Below are 18,590 nucleotides of genomic sequence, written 5' to 3' on the forward strand. Positions count from 1 at the left end.
TTTGTCAGTAAATGAATGAAAATACATAAGCTCTCAATTTCACAATTTGCAACTGGGGACCTACAGATGACAATACGTAAAAACTTGTATTCTTAGTAAAATCCCTGCATTATGCAAAGAGTTTGCAGAGGTGAGGTTACAAGGATTTTAAGCAACTGCATGGTATACTGGTCAAAGTAGGATTACATTTCAGTAACTACTCTTAGGTAACTAAAACAACATTTGAAACCATTCCCTGTATGTAAATGTAAAATGTTTTACACACAGGGAATGCTTTCAAATGTTCTTTTACAGTATGTACCTAAGTGTAGTTTCTGAAACTTTAGTTTTTGGATTAAAATCTCACTTTAGGCCTTTTTCACAGTGCGACGTTAAAGTCACACGTTACAACCAGGGCTGTGGAGTCGGTCCAAAAATCCACCGACTCCGACTCCTCTAATTTGCATATTACAATTTTGTTGATTAAAAGTATGTAACATGAAATTCGTCTCTTAACTGCCAACGCTTAGGAATTTTACAAGACAACTGAAGTGAGAAGGATATGTAGACTACTATATTTATTCCCTTTAGACTAAAACTAGTCCTTGGTAAGAGTACTTGTAAAAGGTACAAACAGGAACAAACAACATCTATCAGGCCCTAGGCAATGTAACTGTGGGTACATGTAAGAATGATGTGCAGGTACTCTGCAGGGGAATGAGGAGATTCTTCCTCTATTACACATTCTTCATGCACAATCTGAACAAGGTTTATGGGTGACAGACAACACCTCTGTGTTCAATGTGCACAGCATTCTCAGTGGATTCCCTGCAGCTCTGTGGGGAGTGCATATGTATAGTATAGTATTACTGTGTAACAAAGTAAACCTGAGACAGATGAAATTAAAGTTGTATACATACCTGGGGCTTCCTCCAGCCGCCTTCAGGATAATCAGTCCCTCGTTGTCCTCCTCCACCACCTGGATCTTCTGCTATGAGTCCAGGTACTTGAGCCAGTCTGGCGTAGTGCGCATGCACACACTCAGCTGCCAGGAGCATACTACACCTGTGCAGCACTATTGCGCAGGTGCAGAATGTTCCTGGCTGTGGGAGCGGCATGCGGCCGGACAGCGCTGACTGGCTGAATTACCAGGACTCATAGCAGAAGATCTGGGTGGTGGAGGACAGCGAGGGACTGATTAGCCTGAAGGGGGCTGGAGGAAGCCCCAGGTATGTATAAAACTTTACTTTTCATTTGTCTCAGGTACCCTTTAATTTGTAGTCACCAAACCAAATTTTAACAACCTATCAAATTATTTGATTTCATCAGCAAAGGGAGTGCATACATTTGCATAAATCAGCATCAGTGCAGAATTATTTCCATCTCATTGACCATCTCTATTAGTGACACGGCTACACATCAGGCTTTATTCTTACAGCATAGAGGTTATTTAGTATATATAAGAGATTCCTGTGTACACATCATATATATACAGTCACAATCAGATATGTATATCTGACCTTAAAAATACAGGGACTGCTTTATTGAAGCAGCACAAGTAACTAATTTTGATTGGTTTATTTCATTTTTGTGGACTAAGCACAGCTATTACTGTATATATACACATCATTTTTAATGACTTATCTGAGAAATAGAACATTTTATCATATTTTCTATTTTAATTACAGTTACAAATTCATTAGGAGTCGGAGTCGGTGCATTTTTTCCCCGACTCAGACTCCAGGCACCCAAAATTGCCCGACTCCACAATTTCGACTCCACAGCCCTGGTTACAACAACATGTAAACGCACAATAACTTACAGCAATGAAAAATCTATGGGCTGTTCACAGTGCAGACGTTGCATTGGTGTCTAACGCTGCACGTTAAATGAAAGTGCTGCCTGCTATGCTTTATACACGTTTTTAGCTGTGTTAGACTGTTTGCACGTGCTCAGTGATTTATTTATTTTTAACGCATGCACCGTTTTCGTTCTATCACTGTGCAATGAAAACGGCGCATCAAACGCAGGGCTAAATAACGTCCAAGTTATAGTCTAGTGGCTGACAGAAGACCAGGGTTCGAATCTCGGCTCTGCCTGTTCAGTAAGCCAGCACCTATTCAGTAGGAGACCTTTGGCAAGTCTCCCTAACACTGCTACTGCCAATAGAGCGCACCCTAGTGGCTGCTGCTCTGGCGCTTTGAGTCTGCCAGGAGAAAAGCGCGACATAAATGTTATTTGTCTTGTAATGCGTTGCATTAGGGGCACGTTATGAGACCTTAACGTCGCATCAAACGCAACGTCTTACTGTGTAAGAGGCCTTAAGGGCATCACTTGACAGAGGTGACCAGGATTTGAATCCTGGCTGGAGCCAGTTACCTATTAAATAATGAGTGGCTGCAGCTCTTGGCACTTTGACTGTCAGGAAAAAAAACAGTATGCAAATATTATTAAAATTAACCTGTCACAACCTGCACTGAGTTTCAGGTCTGGAATCAATACAAGTATGCACTTAGAATTCTCCAATCTGAATTTTGCAATTAAAAATATAATTTTGAACATCTTAGGCGTGTACACAAGTCCAACTTTATGCCAGATTGTTGTTTAAACTGGTCGTTTAACCAACTTGATAATGGACAATGGACTGGGTAGAACAATGGACTAGATTAATTGACTGATCACACAACTTGTTGTTTGAACTTCTATTAGTTGGACAAACGTCTAAAAGTCGTTTGTACAAATGTACGGCCCTAACAGTCGTTTGAACGACAGTTGGTCCAACAGATTCGCTGAGCGGATTGGGGAAACCGGCTGTTATCAGTCGCTCAGCAACGTGTATACACGTCCAACTTGTCGTTCAAACGACCAGTCGGATGACAAGTTGTTCGAAAAAGTTGGACGTGTGTACATACCTTTACATGTGCTGTGAAAAGAAGCAAAATATCCAGCGCAAACATTACATTAGAATACGGCAAGTAAGAAAAAGATAAAAATAAAAACAGGACATTACCAAAAGAACTCCCAAATTAGAAATCCTAGAATACTAATTCCCATGCTTCTAACCACATGATCTGAGATCTCTTGAATACATATTCCCTGGTCTCAAAGACAACACAGCCTTTCAAACAAGCATCCCCATTTATTCTGGATCCTTTTTTTCCAATGTCTCTAACAGCAGTGGAGCTTTCCTAGCACAAATATGCTGCCTCCACTATAAACCGACCAAGGCTGCACCCTGGGCTCAGGAGTGCATAAATAAATAAGCAAGCTCACTTGGTAGAGGGGAGATGAGAGGCAGAGGAAAGATCCATGGGACATGTGCCAAATAAGTTTTAAACTGCTTAGTTGACAGTGATTACTCCACGAAAGTTGAAGCATGCCATTACAGACAGAGCCAAGCACTGGCTACAGACACCCAAATTGTATGCACAAATGTGTTTAAAAGGGTGTTGTGGAACACTGGGGCGTTCCTAGGGTCCTTGGAGATCGGGGGCACCTGTGGGCACTAGGCAGGGGGGGGGGGTGTATGCGGCGAGCCGCGACAAAAATGGGTGTGGTCATGTAGTGAGTGGGCGTGGCCTTATGTACATTAACTTAGCAGCGGTGTAAGCTACAGATAACGGGCCTGCCCATCGAAATATTGGATGGAGCCCCCTGTCCTTTATTTAGATAATTTACAATCAGTAGGAGGCATAGATCAAAGATGTATACACACACACACACACACACAAGTTTGATTGGTCAATCACTGACCAATTTTACCACCCACATGCAGTAAGTGGGCCAACAGACAATGAATTTGATGAACAGAGCTAAAATTGGCTAATCAAAATTGTATGTGTGTACCAGGCTTTACAGCTAATACTGTACATACTGAAAGTAGCAGGGATCAGCATACAATACAGCTGGTTTACAATCAGTAAAGGCACAGAGTAACACCTTATACTGCACACACTGGAGGTAGATCAGCACACAGTGCAGGCACTAGAGAACAGCTTATACTGTACATATTGTAGGCAGCAGAGATCAACACACTGCAGCTAGTTTACTATCTGGGCTAGGTGCTAGGGCTGTGCAGGGTGCTATGCTGAATGCTGGGGGCTGCGCAGGGGGCTATGCTGGGGCCTGAGCAGGGGGCTATGCTGGATGCTGGGGCCTGAGCGGGGTGCTATGCAGGGTTTACACAGACCTCAGAGCTGGTGGCGAGCGGACAATGGCAGAGCAGGGAGCACACTACCGCCTGGACCACTTCACATGCAGGAAGTGGTCATGGTCAATGACATCACGTCCGCATGTGCAGCGTCTGTGGGTAGCGTGCACTCTGCTCTGCCGTTCTCCGGTCGGGTCGCCACCAGCTCTGAGGTCTGCTAGAGAGGCAGCAGCGGGAGGCACACTGGGGGGCATTTATGCCAGCGGGGGGCTGGCGAGCCCGTCACTGCAGTGGTAGTTGTCCCGGGGGACAGCGGGCAGTGGTTGGGCACCCCTGTACATAGATTAGGGGCACCCTAAGGACATGTTGGGGCAAAGGCCCCCTTAAAATAGGGCTAGCGACGCCACTGGTAGGTTGGGATCACTGGCTGATAAAATTAATTTATCCTTGCGTGAATCTTGCCAAGCAGGCAGGTTTTCCAAAACTTCACTTTTACTGGTAGTTTAATACAGTAGAATCCCTTTATAGTAAACTCCAAGGGACCGGAAAAAGTAGTTTTCTGTATCAGAGTTGGTCATAACTGCATATTTATACAGATGCATTTGCTGGGACCTGAGGACTGAGTTTACTATATCCAGATGTTTACTAGAACGAGATTCTACTGGTAACACCAAAATAATGCCTTCTGTGCCATTTGCATGAGTGATGTAGAAATCTAGGGTTCTATTGAAAAGAACGGGTTGATACACTGTACATGGTTCAGTAGTCTTTTCTGAAATACATAGGTACAAAAAGGAAAAACACACATACTTCGATCCATACTTTACAGGAGGTATTTCCAAATACTTCCAGCCAAATAATATCCAATTACAGATTGTTCAGTACCAACAAAAAAGCAGCGGGACATCTCATCGATGTCAGGAAACCAAGAAATGTGACTCAGTGAAAAAATGCTCATTAAATACTAGAAAGTGTGCATGAATAAGAAAACCTGGGGGGGATTTATCAAGGTTAACATTGGTTAAAGCTTTTTCTTTTATCTCTCAATATCCCATATCAAGAGTATTGCTAAAGGCTCAAGCAGCGTCTCTTAGCATAGTCTGGGAATCCATTACTCAGCCTTCAATTACTACACAATACAGAAGCCATTTACATAGAGCAAGCAATTCCCTGATGTGAGGGACGGAGCCCTACCAAGAGCTGCAGACTGCTAGGAAAATCAGCAGTGTTATTCCTTCATATTATCTGCATTTGTCACAACAACCACTGACTGACATGTGTGAGGGGAGCGGTCTCCACGGTGCCACTGGCTGATACGGTTTGCAAAAAAAATCGCTACATTTTTCTCTGTAGTAAAAATGGTTTACATGGAAAATATACTCTGGTGTCCTACAGGGATTACACAAAAGAAAATGTTACCACTCTGTACATGTATAATATTATTATCCTATCTACAAAGAAGCTAAATATACCTCTGAAGAAAAACATACAAAGAAAAAAGGGAGCCACTAATACTGTTGTCAGTAATGAATCAATACATAATGATATACATCTGCCACAGCACTGTATAGAGTACACAGTCATGTCACTGACATTTTTTACAGCTCCTTACCGTACCCAATCCAGACCACATCAACTGTGAAAATGTTAAAATCCGTAATGCTAAACCAAGCAGGTGGCTTCTTTCCTCTGTAGCATCTTCCACCCTGCAACCATGTACTGCTCAGACAAATCAATGAACTCTGACTGCTATGGGAGAAAAGCCCTATAAAAATGGTTTTTTTATTGCTGGTGTGTTTATATGCATGTACTATGGAGGCGCTCGTACATGACGGGATCGCCGTCACAATAAACACATTCGACAAATTCCTGACAAGTATGTTTGGGGCAATGGTGGGCTGCGGCGGCTTCCCATTACTGAGGTGAGAATCTAACTTTTAGCTTACACTTTCATCAGGTACACTGTAGTAAGATGGTGTAATAAAGATTTTATACTTACCCGGGGCTTCCTCCAGCCCCTGAGCACCGATGCGTCCCTCGCCGTCCTCCTCAGAGCCTCCATTCGGCCACAATCAGCCCCGGTAATCTGGCCCAGGCGCGCCAGTCGACTCTTCTACGCATACACGGGTGCGACTGAGCAAGATTACCAGGACTGATTGCGTCCGAACTGAGGCACTTGGGAGGATGGCAAGGGACGCATCGGTGCTCACGGGGCTGGAGGAAGCCCTGGGTAAATATAAAAATCTTTGTTACGCCAGCTCAGGTTTACTTTAACAGCAATCTCAGATGTACACAGACCTGGAGTGTTCAAGGTGACCTGCCTGGTAGTGTTGGTCAAATTTACCTTAGTTCTGTTTAGAATGAGTTTGGCTGGCTTAATCTGAGGCCGGTTCTACACTTCTTTTTTTGCATTGCAGTGTGGTGCAATGCTACTGCCGCATAACAAAAAATGTCAGTCATATGACCCTGTGGCAGAGTGCACCACCAGGGTCATTTAGATTGTAAGCCTCTGGCAGGGTCCTCCACTCCCTAGTGTAATCTACAGGATCATGTGCTCCTGTCCTATGACAGCCTGTACTTGTATTACTGGGCCTACCTAACCAGCCCATATCGCATGACCATGTATTTTGTACAATTGTCATGTATAACTCTGCTCTATGTTGTACAACCTTGTTATGTCTGTCATCCTTGTATCAGTGTATATATTTATTGTCCAGCCCTGCGTAATATGTTGGCACTTTATAAATACAATAAATAATTATTATTAATAATAATAATAATAATAATGCCCCCTCCTCCAGCTCCGTGCCATACTCCCTATACGTCACTGAGATTCCCATCAGTCCATGCTGCGAGGCACCACGCCCCATCGTTTACATTATGTTCATTGCCCACAGACTTGCATTACCCCAAGCTGTGCATTAAGCACAGTGCTTGCAGTAACGCGCTGAAGCCCTTGCATAGAATCTGATACCCCTGGCGCAGCACAATAAGTGTGAAAGTTTAGGTTGTTATGAAAGCTACATTCAGATTCCCCTTAAAAGACCTCTGTTGCGAAAATCCTAACATTTAAAATACATGTAAACAAATACAAAGTACATTTCTTTCAGGGTAAAATGAGCCATAAATGACTTTTCTCCTATGTTGCTGTCACTTACAGTAGGTAGTAGAATTCTGACATTACCGACAGGTTTTGGGCTAGTCCATCTCTTTATGAGGGATTCTCAGCATGGCCTTTATTCTTTAGAAGAAGGACACTTCCTGGAAATGATTAATACAAATATGCTGGCCAGCCTCCCTGCTCACTATTTTGGCAGTTGGATGGAGCATCTGGCATATACTACGTGCTTTAAAAAAAGAAAGCCTTGAGAATCCCCCTATGAGAAGATGGGCTAGTCCAAAATCTGTCGGTAATGTCAGATTTCTACTACTTACTCTAAGTGACAGCAACATAGGAGAAAAATAATTCATAGTTACCGTAATTTTACTCTGGGAGAAACGTACTTCTTATTTGTAGGCGTTTTAAATTTTAAGATTTTCGCGACAGTTCCTCTAAGTGTAGGATGTCGGTTACGGTTTATGTCCATAAGCTTTCCATGTTTTAAATTAAAACAAAATGCAAGAAATAATTTATACAAGAACACATATCTAGTGATAAAATACTAGAACACATTTCTACGGATGAAATCTGAACACAAACTGAAATATTGGCAATATTTTGTTTTTTGTGGTTTGGCTCAGACGACAATTATTGAGGTTGGACTGGAGTGTGATCCAATTGGAACACCAACATAATTGCCAAACTATGTCCTGGTGGGTGGTCAGAGGTAGTAAACCTGAGAGAAGTGCTGGTGGGGACAAGCCCTTACTGAGATGCCTAACGCATGTCATCCAAGTGACTTGCATTCTTAAAGAGACTCCGTAACAAAAATTGCATCCTGTTTTTTATCATCCTACAAGTTCCAAAAGCTATTCTAATGTGTTCTGGCTTACTGCAGCACGTTCTACTATCACAGTCTCTGTAATACATCAACTTATCTATCTCTTGTCAGACTTGTCAGCCTGTGTCTGGAAGGCTGCCAAGTTCTTCAGTGTTGTGGTTCTGCTATGAACTCCGCCTTCCATGCCCCTCTATGCACACTGCCTGTGTGTTATTTAGATTAGGGCAGCTTCTCTCTGCTCTCTTATCTTTTACAAGCTGGATAAATCGTCCTCTGAGCTGGCTGGGCTTTCACATAGTGAGGAATTACAGACAAGGGCAAAGCTGTTTGCAGGAAGAAAAGAGCAGCCTGAAACTTCAGTGCATGAGAACTGCAGGGGGAAAGAAACACAAATTATCTCTTGAGATTCAAAAGGAAGGGTGTATACAGCCTGCTTGTGTATGGATGTATTTTCTATGTGTGGACATACTGTACATCAACCTACTTCCTGTTTTGGTGGCCATTTTGTTTGTTTATAAACAAACTTTTTAAAACTGTTTTTAACCACTTTTAATGGGGAGCGGCGAAATTGTGACAGAGGGGAATAGGAGATGTCCCCTAGCGCACTGGTATGTTTACTTTTGTGTGATTTCAACAATACAGATTCTCTTTAAAGGGGCACTATGGCAAAAAAATTGTAAAATTTTAAATATGTGCAAACAAATAAGAAGTACGTTTTTTCCAGAGTAAAATGAGCCATAAATTACTTTTCTCCTATAATGCTATCACTTACAGTAGGTAGTAGAAATCTGACAGAAGTGACAGGTTTTGGACTAGTCCATCTCTTTATAGGGAATTCTCAGGAATTAATTTTCAAAAGCACTTCGTGAATGGCAGTCGCTCTGTCCAACTGCCAAAAAACTGTGTAGGGAGCAGGGAAACTGGCCAGCATCATTGTTTAAATCATTTTTTAGGGAATATATTTATAAAGAATAAAAGTCTTGCTGAGAATCCCCTATGAAGAGCTGGATTAGTCCAAAACCTGTCGCTTCTGTCGGATTTCTACTACAGACTGTAAGTGACAGCAACATAGGAGAGAAGTAATTCATGGCTCATTTTTCTCTGGGAAAAAAAAAAATGTACATTTTTATTGGTCTAGGTTTGCACATATTTTAAAATTTTAAAGTTTTTTTTTTTTATAGTGCCCCATTAAAGGGGAAGAAAGATGGGAAACTCAACATTTCCTATCTTAAAATATAGCAATTGTTTCACCGTGTTATCCTGAAGCTTAGATTTACATTCAGTAATATTGAGTTATTAATGACCACAAAAACAAGATCTACGACCATCTAAAAAAAATAAAAATAAAAACGTACACAGCAAAACTCCCAGCAACTTGTAAAGTCACACCTAAGGGAGAAAAATAGTCTTTAAACTGTTAGAAGCCTCCGGGCGTTATGAATCATTCTGTGATTCGCTTCACACATAAATCAGCTCTTAAAATTTTTTTATTTTTATTTAATTGATAGAATATGAAAACTGGTGAAGTAATCGACTCCTACATCTCCATTCAGAAACTGAATGAAGACTGAGCAGTTTCTGTAATTATACACTCAACATGACTTACTGAATGAATAAAAGGATCTGCCACCCTCTGTGAAGTCTATGTGCTTACTGACATGTTTGTTGTGTGCCTGACTGCAAACATTTACTAATGAGGAAATTATGAATGAAGTCTAATAAAAAATAAGCTGTCTGTATTAAGTCTGTTAAAGAGACACTCCAACCAAGAATTGAACTTTTTCCCAATCAGTAGCTGATACCCCCTTTTACATGAGAAATCTATTCCTTTTCACAGACCACCAGGGGGTGCTGTATGACTGATATTGTGGTGAAACCCCTCCCACAAGAAACTGAGGACCATGGTACTCCTGGCAGTTTCCTGTCTGTGAACCTTGTTGCTTTGTGATAAATAGCTGTTTACAGCTGTATACAACTGCCAAAAAACCTGCCAACAGTAATAATGGCACCATGTAATAATTGTCAAAATGTAAATCAGGGGTTAAATGATTTTACAACGGGCAAACACTGACTAAATCATTTATACATAATTATTGTAAAAATGGAGCACTTTTTTTTATTACATTATTTTCACTTGAGCAGCCCGTTTGCGCCTGTCCTCCCCTTATGTGTCGCGCCCAGGTCATGCGCATGTAGCAGAACGCAATGGACGTTAAGGTAAGTGCCTGTTTTTAATCTTGGGAGGTGTGTGAGGGCGGCTCTTCCCGGCGCTCGCCACGCTGGGGAGATCGCCTGCAACCCCCAGCCTCCCTCTCCGGGGTGCCGCTGTGTGGGTTCCAGGCAGTGAGAGAGCCTGGGACCCCCGCAGCCCCCCGGTTGTATGGGGGCATTGGGAAGCCTCCTCGTGGCGCCCCTGGATAGTGCTAATGTAGCATGAACCAATTCCCGCAGGGCGATTGCTTTGCGGTTTTGGTTTTTGACCCTGCATATTTAGGCATGCGAAAGCAAGTGCATATTTGCATGAGCAATGTCTCGTGATTAGCCAATGGGCCAAATTTGCAAAGCCAGATTTGTCAGGTTCACTTGGTTGATGCACACATTTCCTCTCTGGTGTAATTAATATTTTCACTTGAGTTCCTCTTTAAAAAAGGGCATAACTGCAGATTTAAGGCTCCGTTCACTTGTCTTCCACATTACATGAGGCCAGCAAGAGCGGACAGTATAATGTCCACTCTGATGGCCCACAGTGATACGTCTGGAACCCGGGGCAGATGAGCTCTCCCATAGGGTATATGGGAGAACACATCCGCCTGGCCTGGGATTATCGCGGACTGCACAAAAGTGCAGTCCGCCTAGTGCAAGAGTTCCTGTAGATCAGTTGCAGGGTGACAAGAGTGAACGGCTTCAATGTATAACATATGAGCCGTTCACTCTCAGCTTAGCAATGAGCAGAGGACAAAACAAAAAAAAAAAAAGTCCGTTCTCCACTCAAGTGGGAACAGAGCCTCAGTCTGATGCCGGGAACACACATTGCAATTTTCCATCACAGGGACGGTCGAAATGATTTTCAACAGGTCCAATCTTATTTCCTGATCAAGTAAATTCAACATTGATCAGAAATCAAATTGGACCTGTCAAAAATAATAATTTCGACCGTCAATCTGACAGAAAATTGCATTGTGTGTCCCAGGCAGTAGATGTCTCATCCCTCACACAACAGACAGTCCTAATAGGAATTCCAATCAAAAGGTCTATCGTTAGAAGAAATATTAGGGATCTCTGAATTTCATTACTGCCTTTATCCCAGTTAACAGAACTTCTGGTTTGACTTTTCTGGAGTCCATGCTTCACATATTCCTATGAATGACAATAGGAATCTAGTGACTCCCTAGCCGTTTCTCCACAAAAGAGAATGTGCCCTAGATGAAGAAAGCTGACACCGAGCTGATGGCAATTCCCTGACTTGGTGTAGAACAGGAGACAATGGGAAATATTACGAATATGATATTAAATTTAAAATAAGGTCTAACTATCGCCAAATGAATAAAATATCTATACTTTTAACCGAATCCTAGGCACCCAGTTATTGCTAATAATGAGCTTGATTCACTAAGACAAATAGCATGCCTTATCAAAGTTACACGCCTTATCAGAGTAGCATAGCTTATGCCTGCTAATTGGCAATGATGATCGCTCCACTCGTCCTGCCCTGAGACTCTGCGGGTACGTAGCCCTCGCTATGCTCCTCTGATAAGGCGTGTTAACTTAGATCTGGCGTGCTTACTTTGATAAGGAATGCTATGTCTTCGTGAATCAAGCCCATTCTGTTTACTACTGCCATTTCCGGCACCAAAATTGTTCTTGTGGCGCATGGCTATATTATAGTGCAGTGTCCATTAGCGCTTTTCTGAACTGGCGAAGCCAAACAGTGTTTGGCTATAGCATAGCCAAGCACCTATTACCACATCACTACTGCTATACAGGTGAAACCTGAAAATTTGAAATAAGATGCAAAAGTTAATTTATGTCAGTAATTCTGAACCAGACAGCGACAATTTAAAGGCTCAGGAACCCTTTGCAGGTGTTTTGGATTCATTAGCTGATTAGAGTCTGACGTTTAGAGCCTAGAATATTGAACATTTTCACAATATTATAATGGTCTGAGATTTTGGGGTTCTCATAAGCCGTAAGCCAGAATCATCAAAACTATAACAAATATATATCTTGCTTTGAATGTAAAGAATCTATTTCATATATTTGTCTATTTTGTAAGTATTTCAAAGGGAATGTCCAAGCAAAAATACATAACAAAAAAAACAAAAAAAACACAAAAACAAAAAACAACCCACCATCTACTTACTCGGGGCTTCCTCCAGCCCTTTGTAGCCGACATGTTCCACTCCGCAGCTCAGTGCTCAGCCACCGGCCCGGGTTCCAGGTGTAGAGGCGGCGCTGTCAATCAAGTCCAGTGTACTGCACAGGCGCAGTAGTTCTGTGCCTGCGCAGTACATTCCGGACAACATAGACTTGATCGTCAGCGGCGCCCACGCAGGCGCAGTACAAGACGAACTTGCGAGGTCGGCCTCTGCATCGGTGGGGACCCCAAGCAGTGGCTGACAGCAGAGCTGCAGCATGGGACATGGCTGCAAGGGGCTGGAGGAAGCCCTGGTTAAGTAGATGGGTTTGATTTTTAATTGCTCAGATATTCCCTTTAAATTGAATTACTGACATAAATGAACTTTTTCACAATATTCTATTTTTTTTTATTTATTTCACCTGTATGTAGCTGGAGTTTTGTTACACAATAGTCAAACTCTGGCCTTTTCTCCCCTGCATTCCCCAATGCTATAACCAGGGCTTAGATTTACAAATACTTACATGCATTTATAAAAAAAAACTGTGAACTAGTAGTGCACACACAGACCACGCACTAAAATATGAAAAATGCTTGCTTGGGATAAATGCTCCAGTGCAGCTTTCAGAGAAATGTGTGTAGTCAGCAATCCCTTCAGCCAGCTATGACTGTTCCCATGTGGATAGACACATTTCTATTCATAAGCCCAGTTTGATTAAGTCATTGCTATGCAAACATCTCAACAATTTCAGAGATCTCTAGAGGTGCCCCCCATGGATCATCTAGCAAACTAACATTCTTCAATGTCACTTACAAGCAAACTGCTCATTTTTACTGAAGACAAGTCATAATAGGGACTTGCCTGTGGGTTTTTTTGTATTTTATTTTTATCCTGTAGACCACAGTTGTCAAATACAAGGTCCGCAGGCCGAATGCGGCCCTCCTTGCCCTTTTATGTGACCCTCAAGAGTTTCAAATGTGCATCATTGTAATCAGTAAAACAATGATTGCACACTGCCTTCCTATCCAGAGGAGCATAACAGTAACAGTTTCTGGTTGAAACACTGTCGGTTTAAAGAGGAACTCCAGTGAAAATAATTTAATAAAAAAAGTGCTTCATTTTTACAATAATTATGTATAAATGATTTAGTCAGTGTTTGCTCATTGTAAAATCTTTCCTCTCCCAGATTCACATTCTGACATGTATTACATGGTGACATTGTTACTGTGGGCAAGTTATGTAGCTGTTTCTAGCTGCTCTGGCTGTTACAGACAGCTTTAAACAGCCATTTCCTGTCTGTGAACATTGTTACATTGTGGCAGTTTGCCCAGAGTACCGTAAGGTACCAGAGCCTCTTGTGGGAGGGGTTTCAGCACAAAATCAGTCATACAGCGCCCCCTGATGGTCTGTTTGTGAAAATCATTCTATTTCTCATGTAACCTTTTACAGCTACTGATTGGGATAAAGTTAAATTCTTGGTCGGAGTTTCTCTTTAAGTTGGGGTGCAGCAATAACCCATAGGAACCCCTCAACAAAATTAGCATGGGGCCCCCTCCTGAGATCCAAACCCCCTGCGTGGCTGGTAAAACATCCCTACAGTCCTTTGCCCCCTGACTCCCTCTCCCCACATTTCAGAGTAGCAAAGCGGAGCACTGTAATATTTACCTGCTCATGATACGTTGGGTCTCTTCTGTTCTTCATGGCAGCTGCACACTATGCTTCCACACCTCCAGCTTCCAATCGCATGACATGTATTCGAGAGCAAGGAGGTATGCAGCAGAGAGCACTGGCTGTCAGGAAGATCAGGGGAGACCTGAAGAGTACTAGAGCAGGTAAATATTAAAAACTGCTCCACTGTGCTGCTCTGCAGAAGGGGGAGGAGCCCATGGTCACTATAGTTACACCACTAGTTTGGGACAATAAATGTTAAATCTTAAACTACTTGGCCAGTGACAGACTAGTATTAATATTTTGGCACCTAACGTCATTGAGTTGGAACCTCAATTGTACTGTCTACAGCAGGGGTGTCAATTTGTTTTGTTTTTTGTGTGTGTGGTCTGTTGACTGACACCAATATGTGGAGAAAGTGCTCTCCTGCATTGATGATCCATACTGTCCGGCAGAATGACTTCCTTTTACTATAACATTTTTGTGTCTCTTGGAGATTTTGCTCCAACCCTACACATATTCCAGCATCATCTTTTTATAATACACTTCAAAGGACCTGGAAAAGTGGTTTACTATATATCAGAAGTTTACCATATCAGAAAAGGTCCTAGAAATGGCACAGCATGCCCTGGTACATTCTCTGCTGCAAAGGACCAACTCTGTCCTCCCATTGGAGGTACAGTAGAAGCACCTGCACATTTGGTGGACTACAAGGTTAAGTATACCTTAGGGCTGCATAGCCAGGCTGGACAAATCACTAGTACAGTATTCAGGGCTCCTAGAAAATTGCAGCCATCACTGAATAGAGGAAGCCACTTGCTTCCTGTGAGTAGCTCCGATACCTCAGTGGGCGGGACTTGCAACACATTCCAGAAGAGAGTAACAGACCAGTATGAGTATGTACCGCCCACTTTTTTACTATACTTCGAGTCAATGACACCAAAAACATGTTTACTATAACAGAAGTTTTATTATATCCGGTTTTACTATACCAGGTGTTGCTCCCATAGACTTATTATAGAGATTGGCTGGGACCTGGAGAGGTAGTTTACTATACCCAAATGTTTACTATACCAGAATTTATTATAATGAGATTATACTGCATTTAGAAGCAATAGTAGAAAAGTAGAGATGGTCAACAAGATGCTAAGAAATTTGACTTGCATGCAGCTTGGAACTAGGCCAATCAGTCAAGCACTTCCTGCCGATTGTGACTGGGTCAATCCCTTGCAACAAACAATTTGCATTATATTTGCATGCAAATTCAAATTATTTGCATCTTATTGGCCATCTCGACCAAACCCTGTGGTGTAGGCAATGAACAGGCTTACATTCTAAAATCTGAGCATAAAGTGGGTTATAACATCTTCAACTAATCTAGTACAGCTCTTCTTGAGATGAAATAAAATCATTAACTAATTCCAGCCTAAAGTTGCCCATTCTAGTGGATGCTGCTCTGCAACACCTGTGCACTGCTGCTCCAGTAACCCACTCCACTTTCAGTCACGCCCCTGTCATGTGGGAAGGCTGAAGGCGGTGGAGTCACAGCCTGTCAGCTGCTTCCATGCACCAGTTGGGCTCTTACTAGCGCTTCGTACAGGTGGTGGAGAGGTGGCCAGCCTACAGAGCCACATCTGAGCATGGTACGCTTGTTGGGCAGTTCAGCCTGATGGCCACAAGCACCTTTCAGCTGCAATTTCCTGTGTGAAAGGCGCCTTACAATGACCTGTGATAAAAATTAACTGTTGATACAATCACCAGTGTTGTTGAGAGCTTCTTCAAGATGTGGAGTCTGAGAGGTCACTCAGTATATCCCCCCTCCAAAAAAATTCACTGAACTGTGCTCAGGCTGTAAATTAGGCCACTGGAAAGATAGCATGGGTGATAACAGGAATACAATCTCAGACATCCGGTCCTTAACAGGTAGGTAGGCTAAGCCATGGCACAGGCCCCCGATGCAGCCAGATACCAGCTGACAAGAGCCCCCAATCATGTATTATTGATGATACAATGTAAATATGGTATGAAGTGAATAATACTCACAAGTATGGGTTGCCGAGACCAGGCAATCACTCAAAATAGCATGAGGGGAGATTAGGCCTGTCCACACTCCGGCTAAGAAGTCGCTCTCCGTAGACCAAGAAAGAAGGGGGGGGGGGGGCCTCACCCATCCACCAGGTGGATAATTATCACTTAGAAAATACAATACAGAGGCGCCAGCAGAGTAAAAGTATCGAGCTAAAATAAATAAATGGTATAAAAATGAAGGGCAAGGGTGGACTTACCTCCCTGACAAAAAACACTATTGTATAAGATCAAGAAAAACTGTATTTATTCTTACTTCAAAAACAGTTTGCAATGCGTTTCACCCGTCTCAAGCCCGCTTCCTCAGGCAAAAATACACAAGGAGCAACTTTCAAGTTGTGCATGCTAGTGAAGCACCAGTTTTTTGTCAGGGAGGTAAGTCCACCCTTGTCCCTCATTTTATACCTTTATAACTTGATGCTTTTACTCTGCTGGTGCCACTATATTTTATTGTCTAACTGGGGCTCAGTGAACCTCAAGTACAGGCAGGGCCGGATTTACCATAATGCACTGTAGGCACGTGCCGACAGGCGCTTGATGATGGAAAGGCGGCTCACTACCCTCCCAGAGCGCCTCCCTCCTTCCCTATGCAGAGTCCTGATGAGAGTGTAAATAAGAGACTACTGAATGTTGAGGTTCCTCTGGCTATCTAATACTTGGGGGCATCTCCAGCTACTTAATATAGGGTATTTCTGGTTACCTAATACTAAGGGACACCTGTAGCTACCCACAACGGCAAGGGAAGCAAGGTAGAAGTGACAGCTGGGCCATCCAGTACACTTGTGGTGGGGTTCGGTGGGATTTGTAGGTTCATGGAGGAGGAAGTCTAGAATGCCAGGACATCTGTGCCTATAGGCTCCTGTGAGGTAAATCCCGGTCTGAGTACAGGTTTATAAATATCCCTTTATTCTAATGATACATAGAAAAATAAAATAAAATACAGACAGCATACATGAAGGGGATCAAACCGGAGCAGTGCTTTTCAGCGCTGCTAGATTTGGGCGCAGCCGGCGCCTCCATAGACTACAATAGGAATCACTCCTATTACAGCGCTCAGTGAGTAACGTCGGCCGAGGTTGCTTAAAAAAAAAAAACCACAATAATTCGGCCTCCAGCAATCGCTGGAAGCCAAATTATTTCCTTCCCCCCTAGCCATGGCAGCCTGGAGGGGGAATAGTAATTAAAGCGGCCCGGACTTGTGCAGGAGCGGGATAAGCCATATACCGGCTGTATCCTGCGCCCAAGTCTACCGGCGCCGATTTCAAATGTACTCGATCAAACCAGGTCCCTATAGAAAGAAAAAAAATAAATAAATAAATAAATAGTCACTGGTATATTCATACATTGAACGCTTACTGTTCAATTTAAGAGAAAGGATATCTTCTTACATGTTGAGATAGGATCACAATGCATTGCTAATGAACATACAATGCCTACAATGAAGTATACAGTAATTGAAAGCATGTTTCACTGCCACTGTAAAAACACGTTGGGGAGGGACGAACTGTCCTCTACAGGCTAGACAATAAAGGGACCCATACACTCAGCCGATTTTTTGGCCGATCGATCAAAAATCGATCGCAAATCGGTTGGCCAATCGACCGAACGACGGCCGATTTTGATCGATTTAGATGGATTTCCATCAAACTGGCAGGGTGGAAAATCTAGGTCGATCTGATGAGATTGCTTATCATTTTGCATTGGCCCTAATGGAAATCTGATGGCAAAAAAATGCCATCAGATCGAATTTCAATAGATTTCAAACTGAAATCTATTGGAATTCTATCCTGGTAAAAAAAAAAAAAAAAAAAAAAAAAAGGTTCTAAAAACACATCAGATAGATCATCAGATGCATTTCTTATCTATCTGGTGCTAATCTGACGAGTGTATGGGCACCTTAACACCTCGACTGCCATTAGCCATTACGATTAAATCCTTAAAGGGAAGGTTCAGGGAGACCTGTAAAAAAAATAAAAATCCCTATCCACTTACCTGGGGCTTCCTCCAGCCCGTGGCAGGCAGGAGGTGCCCTCGCCGCCGCTCCAGAGGCTTCCGGTCGTCTTCGGTGGCCGACCCGACCTGGCCAGGCCGGCTGCCAGGTCGGGCTCTTCTGCGCTCCAAGGACGGGCTCTTCTGCGTCCCACGCGGGCGCGCTGACGTCATCGGACGTCCTCCGGGCTGTACTGCGCATGCGCAGTACAGCCCGGAGGACGTCTGATGACGTCAGCGCGCCCGCGTGGGACGCAGAAGAGCCCGTCCTTGGAGCGCAGAAGAGCCCGACCTGGCAGCCGGCCTGGCCAGGTCGGGTCGGCCACCGAAGACGACCGAAAGCCTCTGGAGCGGCGGCGAGGGCACCTCCTGCCTGCCACGGGCTGGAGGAAGCCCCAGGTAAGTGGATAGGGATTTTTATTT

General features: G+C 43.2%; 1 protein-coding gene across 19 annotated transcripts in view; it reads right to left on the bottom strand.

The window, feature by feature from the left end:
• SNAP91 (synaptosome associated protein 91) overlaps positions 1 to 18,590 on the bottom strand; it is a 195,083-nt gene that overhangs the window by 134,179 nt on the left and 42,314 nt on the right. The gene's annotated exons all lie outside the window — the stretch shown is intronic.

This window comes from Hyperolius riggenbachi, chromosome 4, assembly GCF_040937935.1.
Source record: "Hyperolius riggenbachi isolate aHypRig1 chromosome 4, aHypRig1.pri, whole genome shotgun sequence".
Lineage (NCBI taxonomy): Eukaryota > Metazoa > Chordata > Amphibia > Anura > Hyperoliidae > Hyperolius > Hyperolius riggenbachi.